The sequence below is a fragment of the Thermobia domestica genome, chromosome 2 (assembly GCF_964235325.1).
Source record: "Thermobia domestica chromosome 2, izTheDome1.hap1.1, whole genome shotgun sequence".
In the NCBI taxonomy this organism is placed as follows: Eukaryota; Metazoa; Arthropoda; class Insecta; order Zygentoma; family Lepismatidae; genus Thermobia; species Thermobia domestica.
The window spans coordinates 270682110-270697524 of record NC_137455.1 but is presented as its reverse complement, the minus strand read 5'-3'; the positions used below and the strand labels follow the sequence as shown (position 1 = coordinate 270697524).

At 34.5% G+C, this 15415-nt stretch overlaps 1 protein-coding gene across 1 annotated transcript in view; it reads right to left on the bottom strand.

The window, feature by feature from the left end:
* Positions 1 to 15415, bottom strand: part of Myo95E (Myosin 95E) — a 1268077-nt gene that overhangs the window by 1252385 nt on the left and 277 nt on the right. The window lies entirely within an intron of this gene.

Genomic DNA, 15415 nt, shown 5'->3' with positions numbered 1-15415 from the left:
CCGGTTACAGAACTCTAGAGCCGCCACTGCCTTCGACAAGGGTTTCAGGTTCGATTACAAGAAAGAACTCATCTTGTTTCAATCCCGTGTTAAGCTATAAAGTCATGTGTCCATGTCCATCTGCTGAAAATATAGATTATACTTCGAAATGACCCATCATTGCAACCTAACATGATATAGTCAACAGAAGATATTTTGCATGTATCAAATCTCCATACACAAAAAGATAAACAGAAATTCAACATGTCTTTATGTCGCATTTCTTATCACGCTAGTTTATACTCTACATATATCTACTCTATCCTGTGCCAACGTCTTAGCAACGCCTGAAATATCGTTTGTTACGAGATAAACGAAGTCAAGCAGTGCCGGATCCGTACGTACTCCTCAGATTGTGTTGACATTGTGGCATCCATCCAGCGTTGTGAGGAGAATTGGAGAGCTACTTGAAAGAAAGACGTAACGAACTCCGGTCTAGAAAGCCACCATTAAGAGCGAGGGCAGCAGATGTGCTGACCACACATCATCACAAAGTAACGAGTATCACAGCCGGCTGGAGGCTTGTGGTTTTCCAAGGACTGTTGCTTTACGATTTGCTTCTAGTATAGTTTTATAATTATTGCCTAAATTTTCCCGAATTTAATGTATTGAGTCAATTCGTTAATTCAAGCTGTTAATTTTTACCTGTTTTTTTTTTTTTTTTTTTTTTTTTTGCCAGATTGTATTAATGGATATAAAAAAATGTGTCTGTTATCAGTATACGACTGTGTTTGTGTTTTTGTTTTTTCTGCTGCTTATTAATTATTATTTTTCAGAGTCTAATGTATAGAATGTCAAGCTAAAAGGAATGGTCATTTCCAACATGTCTTCCTAAACGAGTTCATCAAAAATTCTAGTGCCTCAAAGGCATCCAGACAAATCTGTGCAATATATGGTGATTGTGTTATTGCCGAAAGGGCTACCCAAAAATGGTTTGACATGTTTCATAGGGAAAACTCTGACCTTAGCGATGATCCAAGTTCTTAACGCCCATCCAACTAATTTAAACTACTTAATTCACTGCTATCTACGTCAAAGCACATGGGTACTATAGGCTACGGAGATAGTCTAAAGGAAATATTTCATATTTAAAAATCAAATATCGGTTCGAGTATATTATGATAGCCAGTCTACACTTTCCTGTTACGCATGGAGCTTAAGAAGGAACAAATTATCCAGTTTTATTCATGGACTGGATGAAACATACAGGGGACCGTCATTTGGCCGTCACTCAGTTAAACTATAAATTAAAAATTACTGCCCATGTTCCTTCTTTCTCTTCGTCCGCAATAATACATTTTCTCTTTGTTTTGCAACTTCGAGCGCCATTTCAGAGTTTGCTAGAGAGAGGGGGTCAAGATTCTCTTTGCATATAAGAATTTCGATTTTTTCCTTAGTATATTAGTATACAATTGATTATTATATATTTTTCAAACTCAGAGGGGGATAGAATTGCCCCTTGAAGCCCTTCCCAAATAACGTCCCTGCCTATTGATTTCATTGTCAATTGACCACAATTGAATTATTAAAAAAAAAAAAAATCAGCGGTCGTTACACTAAGCACAATGACACAATGTTGCCAACTGTAGGAACATGTTCATAAAAGTAGGAACATTTAGACAGTTCTTCTAATAACAGGGACAGATTTCGTAAATTAATAGGAAACATGAGTTTTCCTTTTTAAAAAATCCTAATGAAGGAAAATTAAGTGCAACTAGCCGTCGTACTGGTAATATTAATAGGTCAATGTTACTGTGCTTCACACTATTCTAACCAAATTGTGATTTGGGGCCGCGGTGGCTCAGTGGTAGAGCGTTCACCTCTGGTGCTGTGGTCCCGGGTTCAATCCCAACCCACGCCAAGTGAACTTTCTGGTAAATACCATGTGCATGGGTTTCCTCGGGGTTCTCCCGTTTCCTCCCACTTTCTTCATTCCACCATTTCATTCATTACTCATCATCACCGTCTCGTTTAGCCTACCCGGCATAAGCGTCGGACGTAAACCTCAAAGATTTCATTTCAAATTGTGATTTTAGCCTGCGTTACCAATTCTAGTGTCAACCGATCCAGATTCTTACTTCGGGAAAGAAACGTACCGTAGCATTTGAGTTTTGTTTCAGTTTTAGTTATAAATTATTTCCTGACAGTACGAGAAATAGACAGTACAACTCTGAATGTTGAGTTGATTTTGAGTTTAACATCCCGTTCAGCAGCGAGGCTATATGAGACGTGGATCTACTGATTAACGTAACGGAGCAGTACATAAGTATCTCTACACAACCAAAGTATTGTAAAGGTTTGTTTCTGCTTCACAAGATTCTAACCTAGAATACAATAGTGCTTTGGAATGTATTAACACATTTTGATAGGAAACAATATCGCCATGGTTAGAGTATTTCTGGTGAGTAAAATGTGCATATTATAAAGCAAAGTTATGTACAGTCAGCGACAGAAGTTCTTTCCGTATGGTCAAATTTATTTTGGAAATAACGGTGGTAGAGCTGGAACGTACAACGGCGGTATTGCTGGAACGTACAGAAAATTACATTTTTTTAATTTACTGAAAACTGTACTCAAATTGTCATTCCATTATGAAGTTAATTACGAAATTAATTTCATCAAACGGAAACAACTTTTGTCGCTGACTGTACATACGGACATTTATGATGCATGAACACATATGCAGTATTAATATTTAATTAAATCCCCTGTTGTTGGAACTTTTCGATAAAAAAATAGGGACATTTAAATCTAGACGTTGCGACTTATTGTTGCCAACAGTGCTATGTCATTTAATGATTAGCGTTTTATTTAGCAGATCTATCTATTTTTAATTTGTAATCAATTAAAGCACACTCGCATATTTTAAGATTTTGGGGCATTATTCAATTCAATGGTATTTATATTTAGGTATAATGAAAAACATGCGCAATAGATCAATTTGCAAAAATTATAATAGATTCGAAGGGGATCGTCGTAGGTATAGCCACCCAACGAAACTAAGAAAGTTGTATATTCGTAGTATGGTTCAAAGCTAATAATAATTGTAATAACAGCTTACATAGTATACTAATGTGGATACACCCTACCTTTATGGCTGAAGCATTCCCTTCTCCTTTATATATGCATGGTTTCAGGTTGAGGACTCGCTGGATCCCACTTTTATAACAGATCCCGCATTTCATAATCTAATTGGGTAATTGTTGCATTACATTGTAAAATATAAATAATATTTTTATTATACTTTTCTGAGTAAGAATCTGCGCACATTGTGCACAATCCTCATGAACCCATGAACTGAACATGTTCTGACCACCTTAAACACCTTAACTTAAATACTTCCACGATACTCATTCACCTATAGCTCTTGTAAATTTTCACATTAACTTAACTTTCTAAATTCATTTATTAGTTTATTTCTTTTCACACTAAATATTTATTTGAAACCTTTGTTTTCGGATATCTTCAGTGTCTATTCAATTTTGAAGTTAAAAAACAACTTTTCCCTCCATACAACACGAGAGGTAGTTATTCATTTACAATAAGTATTCGATTATTTACGAGCAACTTCGGTTCCGACTGTGCGGTTGCATCGAATTAATCACAAGTCGATCAGGTGGTAGCCTACTTTCAGTAGATTTTGCTGCGAGCGGTCCTGGGTTCGACTCTCGGTGTGGACACTCAGTCGGAAAAATGTAACAGCTTTCTCAGGCCAGTCATCCTCACTGAGGTTTATCTTGCGTTTTCCTCATTTGTACCAGGCAAATGCCGGGGTAGTACCTAACAAAATGATCCCAGGGTGCTTCTTTCCTCCCGCATTTCTTTCTTTCATCCCTATTTCCCCGGGCAGTGTGATCATCGATGGATGTCATCCCTTATAAGTGACGGGCTAACATAGTCATAGCTGCTGAAAGCCTAGAAATCTAATTGCCAATCCTAATCCTACTTCTAGTATAATATACAATTCCACTTTGATCAATCGGGCATACGATTTACGCTGCGTTACAATGTTAGATTTGCTATTTTCATGTACAAAATTGTTCATCTCTCTATATAAGCGAAGAACTCCTGGAAGACAGATTAGCAAACTGATCAACGCCCAGACCAAACCCCTTAGGATGACTTGAAATTCGAACAGTATAGGATTTGTGACGTAAGTTGCCAGTACAAAAGGATTTATGGAAATTCAACAAGAAATGGGGGAAATATGGGTGGCAATTGTTATCATCTCCGAATCTCTTAGGTTAAGAACAATCTGATATTTGAACCTCTCATTCAAAAGAAAGTAGGGTGAGCATTAAAAAAGGGTAGGATTACAATTATTATAATAAGATGATCATATCTCGGAATATCTCAACATCAGAAGCACGAAATTTGGTATTTGGACTTTTTAGTTAAAAAACTTAAACATGTAATACAGTGTTTTCTTTTAAATATTTTTCCTGGAAAAGATGTGAGGAAAGAAAGAGGGATGAGAATTGAAATTATTATAATAAAACATGGGGGAATGGTGGTTCAGTGGGTTTCCTCGGGTACTGTCGTTTTCTTCTACATTCTCATCCCACAAATTCTTCCATAATCATTGACTCGTGTTAATCACCCGTCTCCCTTAGCCTAAAGGGAACAATTTGAGGAATATTAAACTGCAAGATTTCATTATTTACAAGAGATCCATATCTCGGAATTCCTTAGATTAGATGCATGGAATTTGGTGTTTGTATCCTTCATTTAAAATAATTGAATTGGTGATTGCAGAAAGGAGCTAAGTCCATTTTGTGTACCTCTGAGATACTAAAGCTGTTTAAATCCAGGACTGCAGACTTTTCTTAGCTTCGACGTATAGTTCAATATTGCATTTACACCGCTTAATGTGTTGCAATGGTCAACAATCTACATTTGCCCTTCCTATATGCAAAGTTGTGTATATCCCTAGAGAAATCAAATTTCAGAAAAATATTACTTAGATCCTTTCTACAATCATCGATTCAATTAAAAACATGTTTTTATCGTTTCTTTTATATTTGTCCAAGAAGAAATTGAAAGAGGAGAGAAGAAAAAGCTATGGAGATAGCAATTACAGAATAATAAGATATTCACATCTCGGAATTTCTTAAGGTTAGAGACATAAAATTTGGTTTCTAAACTTCCCATCTAAAATAATTAAACACGTGTTTCAAAGTTTTTAGATGTTTGATCTAGAATAAAGAAAAACTGGTAAAGCTTCCATACGATGCGCATACGAGACGATCGAATTTTCTGAAGACTTCCAGTTCAGATAAATTCTACAGTATATAAAAAGTGTCGAAGAAAGAACGCAAAATATTCCCCACAGTAACATGTGAGGGCATTTGACAGTAATTCTATAATAATCATCGTAACAGTAGTTATTTCTCTATTGGTGGTATCTACTATTATTATTACATTATTTTTATTTTTATTACTGTTCTTGTTATTATAGGTTGTTGATAATAATAATAATCAACTACTCTAAAATGTACAACTGGTCGTAAATGTGGGTGGTTGTAAGTTACATAAATGTTAACACGACGACTACCTACATAGATTTTTACATTTTTTACATTTAACCTTTTGTACATTAGTTTCGAAGAGAAATGATGTAACTAAATTGACCTTTCCCTTCGTTTAGGAGTCGTCCACATACTACGTAACGCGGCAAAGGGAGGAGGGGGTTCGGCCTTGCGTTACGAAGTGTGACAAGGGGGAGGAAAACGTTTACATCTTCGTTACGTAACGCATTTCTTGCTGATTTTTTATTTTTATCTTCAGATTTATATGCAATCTTTTAAAGAAACAATTTCATTCAGTTCTTTTCTTTTCTATAAAAATATGTTAGAAGAATATGTTTCGTTTTGAACATAATGGGTACTAAAACTCACAAATCAACTTAGGGACCACAAAAATTATGAATTCGGTACTAATATCGGTCATTTTCACTTATTTTAACATGTCACTATCCCCCTTAGGAGTACTAATGGGGTTGAACTTGGATTTAAACGGCATCGGAAGTGTCACTGTTCATCTCAGAGACTCCGAAAACAATGAATTCGACACTAATATCGGCCATTTTGGATCATATATATATATATATATATATATATATATATATATATATACAGTATATATATCCCCGTCCCCAAATTCTAGGGCTGAAATTGGATTCAAACGGCATCGAAAATGTCACTACCCATCTTACCATCTCCGGAAACTATGGATTCCTCCAAGTTGCACTTTTATTGATAAAACCCATCCTAGGCCCGAACGTCATCTATGTTGAAAATTTCAGATTTGTCGGGTGGTTCAAGAGTTATTAAGTTTCAAACATAGCCACTTTCACTTATATATATATATATATATATATATATATATATATATATATATATATATATATATATATACATATATATATATATATATATATATATATATATATATATATATAGAGAGAGAGAGAGAGAGAGAGAGAGAGAGAGAGAGAGAGAAATGAGAAATAAATAAATATTCCTGTTGTTTTGGAAAATTGCAAATTACACGTATATATAAAATAATCATACAGAAGGTATTCCAAGACGCGCTAGACACCAGTATGACTGGTGACGAACCCTGTGTGTATTACAATAACATAAAAAACTGTTTGTGGTATCGCAGCATTGCATTTACGGCACACGTTTTTCTGGAGTTGTTTGTGATCGGAAGAACCGCTTGAAAATTACCCTCCGTTCCCATTCGTATCGATATTTCCGAGAATATTTTTTAAAACGTTTGATTTTACTAATTATCCACTCTTTTCTTCTAAGGAGTTTCGCATGTGAAATAGACGAAACTCTTTTTCGTGAAATAATATTATCTGCGACGCAAGGATCCACGATTTGCGGCCCAAAATAAGATATTAAGAACCTAATTCGTCGGATATTCATTTCGTGCTATTTTATTCTTGGATTTGAATATTTCTGAAGAAATAATTACTTCGCATTCTCGCACTAATTTAGGACAAGAAGAATTTAAAAAGAGGTAAACTGAAGTTCAAAGATGATGCTAGAAAGCTTGTTCACAAATGAGATGTCTCTGCTGCTTCACGTATGCAATCACTTGAATGTGTTGTCGACGAGGAAGAGAACTTTGCTTCGTCGAGACTGGCGAACTTCAAATGCACGAAGCATCATGGATCCACGAAAAAGAGATCGATGTCAGTTCTTTAGATCCTGTTTCACCTACATCTTCCGGTAGTATTTTCTCCTTACCATCATCAGTGACCTAAAAGAATGGGTGAGATCTCCTTGGGAAAACGACAGTATGCAGTTTTGCAGAATTAGGACTAGTTAATTAAACAACCTTGAGGAGCTAAACAATCTTATATTATTACAGTTCTACCATTTTCTAATACTTTGATCTGCTGCCGAAAAACACTACAAACATATTCAGAATATAAACATTTTATAAACTACCATTAAAAATACTTTTCTTTATTGTAATAACACCAAAATAAGCAAAATTGGTGGAGAAACAAAATTCAAAAAGTTTTATGTAACAAAGGGATGAGGGGTTCGGCTTTGCGATATCAAGTGTGACAAGGGGGAGGGAAGGGGTAAAAATTGGTCAAAAATAGCGTTACGTAATATGTGAACGGCCCCTTACTAGAGTTTGCAAGATTTAACTTGACCTACTTTGCGTACAAAACCCGGAGTGGGTTAAATTAAATTCTGAAAACTCTATTAAACGACAACGATTTAACTTGAATTATTTACTTGCATAATGTTGTTAAGTTATTGATAGTGTATTTAAAAAGTTACAAAATGCTGAAGTACGCGTGAGAAAACTTCTACCATTCAACTCAACGTCCATTTCTGTATGTATGTGAGTTAGTCTTTTCCACGATGACTTTCGTAAAAGTTATTTAATTATAATAATAAAACTGTTGTATGCAGGGGCGAATTAAGGCTTTTGGGGCCCTGGAGCCGACTATTTCAAGGGGGCCTTATGTTACGAATAATTCCAGCGCAAAAATTTTCTTTGCTGCCTTCCACAGCCTCATAGACTTATCGAAATACCAAGAATATTGTATTAATATTTTAATGTGCTCCAAGTTTACAATAATTAGTTTAATTACATTCATTATTAACAGTTAAATGCCCATATAATGCAGTTTAACACAAAAATGCCAAATAGAAGCCAAATGGTCATCAGTCCTTGTAAAAACACTAATATAGTAAAGGAGATTTGGAAAACCTCTTAGATTTGCTCTAAGTAATGACTTAGATATTTCAAAGGAATTGAATTATTTGGAAGCTACAGTAATAATTTGGTTTGTAATAGAGGCACAAAATAGCTCACTCCCTCACAAAATACGTATCATGAAGACGCTAGTGGAAGAAGACTTTAACCCTAGGAATATCGCGAGCGTAGCGAGCAGGAAAAAATTAGCATGAATCTGAAATCTATAATATAATAAGTTGATTGCTATATTTTAGTATTAAAGAGAGGGATTTTGGGGGGCCTCATGAGCCTGGAGGCCTTGGAGCCAGAGCTCCATTGGCTCCGCCCTTAATCTGCTCCTGGTTGTATGTTCTCTCTCAGACCAGGAAAGATGTACAATGTTAAGAAATGAAGGAGTTAATTAGTAAAAGACGTTACATTTAACACGTTGCTTTTCGTAAAAGTCATTCGAATTTGATGCAATACGCATATGAAGCGTTCCGAGCATAAAGAAATCAAGTCCCATTACCAAAATTTTGAAAAAAAAGAAAATCAGACAAAGTTTGTACACAGAACGCTGAAATACTTGGAAAAGTCAACATTGTTTATGTACGTATCATAAGAGTTGTTTACAATATCTGGACATGAATTTTTCCTGCCCTTAAAGGAACTTCAGATATATGGACCTTAAAAATGGACATGTCCAAAATGTACTTTAAAAAAATTACTAGATTCCCTAGTGCACTGAACGTGTCATATATTTCTGTAAGTTTTCCCACTCATCTTATTACTTAAAATTGGAATCTGTTAATAATAATAAATGGAGTAAATTCATTTCCAATTTGAAGTTTTCTACGTAAGAAATCTAAGATAATAAAATAATATTCTACGTTAAAATTAACAAAATTTATTAAAGTCTGACGCAATATATTGTAACATTGTATGAGATTTTTCAAATCATACCTGGGAGCATGGTGACTCAGTGGTAAAGGGCTCACCTTTAGTGCTAACGGTTCCTGGTTTGATCACAGAACATGTGATTTTGCGGTAGACAACATCGTGTTTCGTGAGTGTTTTTGAGATTCTTCCGTTTCCTCCCACATTCTCATTCCATGAATTTGTTCATCAGCTCCCACTTTCATTAATCACTCATTTTTGCCTTAAAGAGCGCATTCGTAGAACGTTAAATTAGAAACTTTATTTCATTTTCTGATCATCCCCATTCTTTAAACCCTATCTGCTGGTCTAGTGATTAGCGCGTGGCTTTGATGCACGGGATCTTTGGTTCAATTCCTAGTGTAAGAGCCTTAAAATTTCAACCCATTACGGTGAATGGAACTTCATATTAAACTGTACCTGTAGATCCACATCTCACACAGTCACAGTGCTGGAAAGATATTGTAAACTGGAATCAACCCGCCCATTCCTTGGAATCGAAAACCCTAATAACATAGGGTTGAATCACCCGTCTAAAAATATTTGTTCGGCAAATTTCATAAAATTTGCTGTGTATTTTCTTTTCGGGTTGAGAATTGATCATATGACTTGTAGCTGAAGAGAAGGAAGATGAGAATTAACCCTATCTTAAAAAGCGTGTTTAATAATTTTCCTGAAAAATATGCGGCCGTTTTCTTCGCTGCTACTCAATGGTGCCTATTACTTGCGATTGAAATCGGTCAACGACAATGTGATAAAAGCCTTAGACTAAATTGAAAATAAATATTTATACTTTTCGGCATCACTACTACTACTATTACTACAAATTATTATTATTATTATTATTATTATTATTATTATTATTATTATTATTATTATTATTATTATTATTATTATTATTATTATTATTAATCGGGAACTGAAATTTTAGGTATTACTTCCGCTCACGCAAGTTACCAGATGCATAGGCAACCAAAACGACACAGTTGACAGCGGGTTGCATATGATCACGGCGATCAAGCATCTTTCAATTTGGTGCGATTCTCGCTCTATACCAGAACAAGAAAATACAACATAGGCCTACTTTAAATTGAATATTAATCATCTCTCTTAACTAGTCTGTAATGCTGGCGCATGAGACACTGATTTCCAGTGAACAGTGATTTCTAAGTGCCAAATTTAAGTGATTTACACCTTGTAAGTTATACACTAATTTTGAGTGCATTCTACAATATCGATACAATACATGCCGAACGTTAAAACTTTAAAATAATGACGCACTGCATAAATCTCTTTAGTACTTGTGGATTTTGATACTAACACGTTAGTATAGATGAATTGTCACGGCCATGTACCGGTAATCGTACAATACATTGATTTGATTTTTAGTTTAGCGTCTTTTTTAAGCAGTGATGCCATATGAGACGTGAATCTACAGCTTAACTTGGAATCCGAATCACATGAGCTCCCACCGAGAATCGAAAACGGGTTTCTCACCTCAAAGGCGCGTACGCTAGCTGCTTAGCCATGACGAAGGTCCATTATCATAAAAATGATGTAATAAAAACCTGCCCCAGTCTAAGGATATTTTCATGCAAAAAATAAATAAATATTAAAATCTGTTCAGTGGCTTGCGTAAGGGACAAATAGAAGTTGTTTCATTTATACTTACATGTAATTCATACAATATTGGATTAAGGATTAAAATATTGGAGCACAAGCAGATACATTTCAATAAGTCAAAAAAGTAACAATTCAGTGTATACATAAGTAAAAACTTTCAGCGAACTATTTCAGGTAAGGTATTTGCCTTGGATACGAACGCTGGTATTCGGATCCCATTCTAAGTAGTACGTCTTGCCTTCTATAGCTTCAAAGCTGCAGAGAAGCATCGAACTCCAGTCTACCAACTAATAATCATATCAGCATAGCGGGAAAAGAGTGTTGAACAGAGACCGGTTAGCGGAACACTGAGTATCCAGGACGTCACATGGTATGACTTATATAGCACATATTCTAGAAAATGTTGTATTGTTTTAACTGCATCACTGGCACAAATCCCGTAGCGATGAGGGCACATGTTCCCCCAATAATCCGATTTGAAATGTGTTTTTTTTGGGGGGGGAGAAATGTAATGATTTGTGTCCGACTGCAACAAAGGAAAGTGAGATGAAATTGATGTCCCTTACCGTATAATATACAAGTTCATCTTAAAAATCAGATTCATCTACTGTAAGAGTTTCATCTCCCCTCCCCTCCCCAGAAAGCCTCAAATCTGTCCACCTCCCAACGTTAAAGACAACTCTGCTCCCCTGATCCTCCACAGCATTGTTTTTCAACTTCATAAATATTTTAACGCCGCTAATAAAAAAAATATGGGAACGGTCTGTCCCCCCCCCCTTCTCCAATATTGAAGACAGATTTGCGCCGATAAACTGCAATAATATATACGTATTTCTGATCCATGTGAGTTTATGGTAAATAACATTGTGTCCGTGGGTTTTCTCGCGGTTCTCCTGTTTCCTCTCCACATTTATCCTTCCACCAATTATTTTATAATCATTTACTTTCATTAACCATCTATCTCCTTTAACTTACAGGGCGTATTAGTGGGACGTAAAACGACAGATTTCACTCCAGACAAAAAATCTATAAAATACAAGTTGGTAGTGTCTAGAAAAAACACTAAACCGAATAAAGAGACGCATTGATTTTTCCCCCACTGCATTTAATAACTTTTTTTTTTTTTTTTTTTTTTTTGTTCTAAGTCGTTGTGCCTGAGATTTAAGTAAAATGATATAATTTAAATTGTCTTCAAGCACGAACAATAGGTTTTAAAATGTAATTGCCCAATATTTTCTTTCTTTCCTGACTTTTGCAATTTCTGTTGTAAAATTAGATATGCCATGTGATATTAGGTGATCAAAAGAATGCCTCTTTGTGCTGAAACTATGCCGTGAGTACTAGAATACTACCATACAAATTACCAATAATGCCAATTACAAATTTGAACGATTTTTTTTCACTTCATTCCCTTCTTTTATCCTGACCTGAGCCTTAGCCTCAATAGACCATAGATAATTTTTAAAAAGTAGGAAGGAGGCCATGACGGCTCCTCAGAAATATCACGTAGGTGAAAATGAAAATTTTATAACACAAGATGACTTACATATTCTAATTCTTTTATGCACCAATCAGGACATTAAGTTAGCTTCTTACTTTAACTTGCAGCACTAAATTATAATTTGTTAGCGGTGTAAATTCCCTCAGAAAAGAAAGGTGCAAAAGAAAGGCACAACGTTTGCCCCATGCTACGAAAAACTGGGGACGCTCATGCGTGTCCCTCTGCTATAGGACTTCGTAGAAGTGTTCATTCTTTTAATGTTAGCAATAAAAACTAGTTAATATCTGTGTTAAAATTTTTCTCTTCTTCGCCCAAGTTTCTTTGCTCTAATAGAACATAATACGGCGTACATATAATTCTGTATATAACTTAATGAAAACAATGTCCTGCACAAATGAGAACACCCACGTACAGAGGAATTTATTTCGGAACGCATCCAAAGTTTTTGAGGCAAGTCCAAATTCAATATGAGATTTTTTTTTATTAAAATGTTTAAAATAACAACTTGAAATTATATTAAATTTACAGAACAATCGGATTTTCATGGAGGGCCTGGACTCCAGGACTCTTGCAAACGTCCCTGCTTGTGACCCTGGCACTACTAGATAGACCTACACTAGAGGTAAAGTTAGACAATATTTATTTTATTTGTATTCAGTATTTCTCATGCATAAGATAGTCTTACAGCCGAAAAGATTGGTAGTACTCAAACCAGGGCCGTCATTTCAGACTTCGCTTGAGAAGGGCAAGAGCACCGCGAACATAAGACTTTCATGTTTTGTTCTAGTATATTAGTAGACATTCGATTAAAGAATAACTCTTGGGGGGCAATTGCCCCTCCTGGCCCCCCTAAATGACGCCCCTGACTCAAACATTTAAGTTCATGACCAGCGATCAAATTCAATGTGATAGTTGAAACGGGTGAAAGGAATTTCTCGGTCAAATGTTACCTCAACGAGACAGAATAGCTTAAATCACGTAAACCTATCCCAGTGATGGACCATAATAAATTAAATAGTAAATGAATACTGTACATTTGGAACATACGGAGGGGAACAAATAGAACTAAGCAACAAATTCAAACACACTGACATCCCATTAAGTGTATGATGTTGTTTAAAATATCTTAAAATCCTTTTTCTTTTTTTTACTTTTTATTTTATTTTATTTATTTTTACTGAGAGTGTGTTTAGTTTTAACTGAACGATTAAATGGGAACCGTGGATCTCAGTCAAGATTGATACAGGTTTCAGTTCTCTTGGGACTCCCTGAATTTAATCTCTGTTCATGACGAACACCTTGATTTTCAAAAATGACATACAATAATGTCCCACTATTACCACCGTAGAATAAAAGACTCGATGATAAACGAATGTGAATGATCATGAAGAATTGATAGAATACTGGAAGGGAGAAGAAACTGAAGAATCTGATAAAAGCAACGGTTATCATTAGTTCATAACAAGCTGTGACGCTCTGCTTCAGAAAAAAGTCATTGTGTCATTATCAAAGACTAATTGCATTATCAATAATAATACAACTCTCATAATGTCAAAAAAATGTTGAACACGAGAACGTATAAGAACCATTAGCGTTTATGTTGGAGATTTCAGGTCTCAACCCCATAATGTGGGAAATTAACTGGAACTGGAAGTTTGCCTTCAGCTTCACCAGGAAAATATCGTAATGATACCTTAAATATACAGAGACTACGGCCTACATCTAAAAATTTCTTTATGTCTCACATTAATAATGTTTCCTTAGTAAAATAAAATGATACCAGTTGTGTGTAAAGTTCTGCGAAGGAATTGCTCAATAAGACTCAGCTATCTACATGAAGAATTTAAAAAAAAAAAAAAAAAAACTACCTAAAAACGACAAAAGTTAACGGTACAAATAGTACACGAAATACGTGTGTATAAAAGTCAAGTGAAACAAGAACAAATCACTGAAAATTTTGTCCTACATAGTTTTCAAATTAGCCAATATATTACTTTAGTTAGAAAACTACAAACGCCGAAAATTTAAGGTAGACTATATTAAAAGACAATTCACTTTAACGGCAAAATAACTTTTAATAAACTCCTCTATGATATCGAACTCTACAGAAGTACAACGCATAGGAAAACCATTACATTAATTTGAATAGATAATGTTGAAGCCAATCAGATTGTGAAGAATGATTAAAGAAATTAACACCATTCTCATAGGGCCTCATTTTGTATCAGTCTTCACAAAATTTGTGGATCGCAACGCAACGACGCGTATTATAAGTAATGAGGCCCTAACATACAAGTTACTTAAACATTAATATGATATTTCAATAAAGTGTATAACGATAAACAACAGTAAATCCGCTAAGAAAAGATTCCTACAACCGTAACCAGCGATTGAGCAAGAGGGAATTAATCCTTTATTCAAAGAAACAAAAGTATCCAAAGACTAAACTAAAATAAAAATAGTTTATTCTTTACGAGCGCATATTCGTTATTTAAAATATACAAAATAAGAAAGAAAACACTTTCTTTCACAGACTACAAGAAATGCATCCATAGTAATTAATGGTTATATTTTATACAATTTACATGAATGCATTTAAAGAAGTACTCTCTCTCTCTCTACATCACGCATAAACATTTCAAGAATATTTGGCATGAATTTAGGAAAATAGAAAACAATATATTTTAAATTTAACATATCAATTCTTGAATCCTGAATTTTAAACATATATATTATTTGAAAATATTTAAGTTGCGGCTTTCATGCAACTAAAGTTTATTGTGAAAATAAAAAATATAACAACTGTCATCCACATGTTTAATTAATTATAAAAAATTTAAATATATTTTTTTAATTAATGGTGCAAAGCAGAATATTAAAATGTAAATATGACAATTATAAAATTGCTATTTTTCTTTTTTGTATTACATATTGTCATACAAGAATCAAAACATCCCCGTCATTTCACTTTTTGTAAATAAAATAGGATCAAATTAAACTTCATGTACTCAGTTTTAAGTCCCTAAAGCTTCATAGATAAAGTTTCAGTGTCTTATATATACATACAACGACTAATTTTATTTAAATAAATGTATTTTGAAACTC